The following is a 320-nucleotide window of genomic DNA, read 5'->3' on the forward strand; positions in this document are numbered from 1 at the left end:
CCATCCAGGCCTGGCTCCACCTCAGCCCCCTCCCGCGCTCCCAGAGCCTTTTCTCCCCGCTGTGCTGCTTGCTCCCTGCTCCCACAAGATGCATTTCAGGCTTTGAGGTGCAGGAGCACCCCTTCTTTAGGCAGGGATCCCAAAATAGCTCCAGCTGCAAAGGATAAGTGGACGAAACACCCTCCCCACAGCCCGTACGAGCCCCGCGGACCAACTGTGGCCCATCCCCAGGCCCAGGAAAGCTCTAGTTCGTTGGGACAGAGCTAACTCCTGGGGTGGGATGACCACCAGCTCATCCAACGTGTCCTGGAGAGCGATGC

At 60.9% G+C, this 320-nt stretch overlaps 1 protein-coding gene across 1 annotated transcript in view; it reads right to left on the minus strand.

Moving 5' to 3' along the window:
- LOC104280970 (AP-1 complex subunit beta-1-like) overlaps window positions 1–320 on the minus strand; it is a gene marked incomplete at its 3' end in the record, with an annotated part of 12,481 nt that overhangs the window by 5,206 nt on the left and 6,955 nt on the right. The window lies entirely within an intron of this gene.

Source organism: Apaloderma vittatum, unplaced genomic scaffold, assembly GCF_000703405.1.
Source record: "Apaloderma vittatum isolate BGI_N311 unplaced genomic scaffold, ASM70340v1 scaffold29910, whole genome shotgun sequence".
In the NCBI taxonomy this organism is placed as follows: domain Eukaryota; kingdom Metazoa; phylum Chordata; class Aves; order Trogoniformes; family Trogonidae; genus Apaloderma; species Apaloderma vittatum.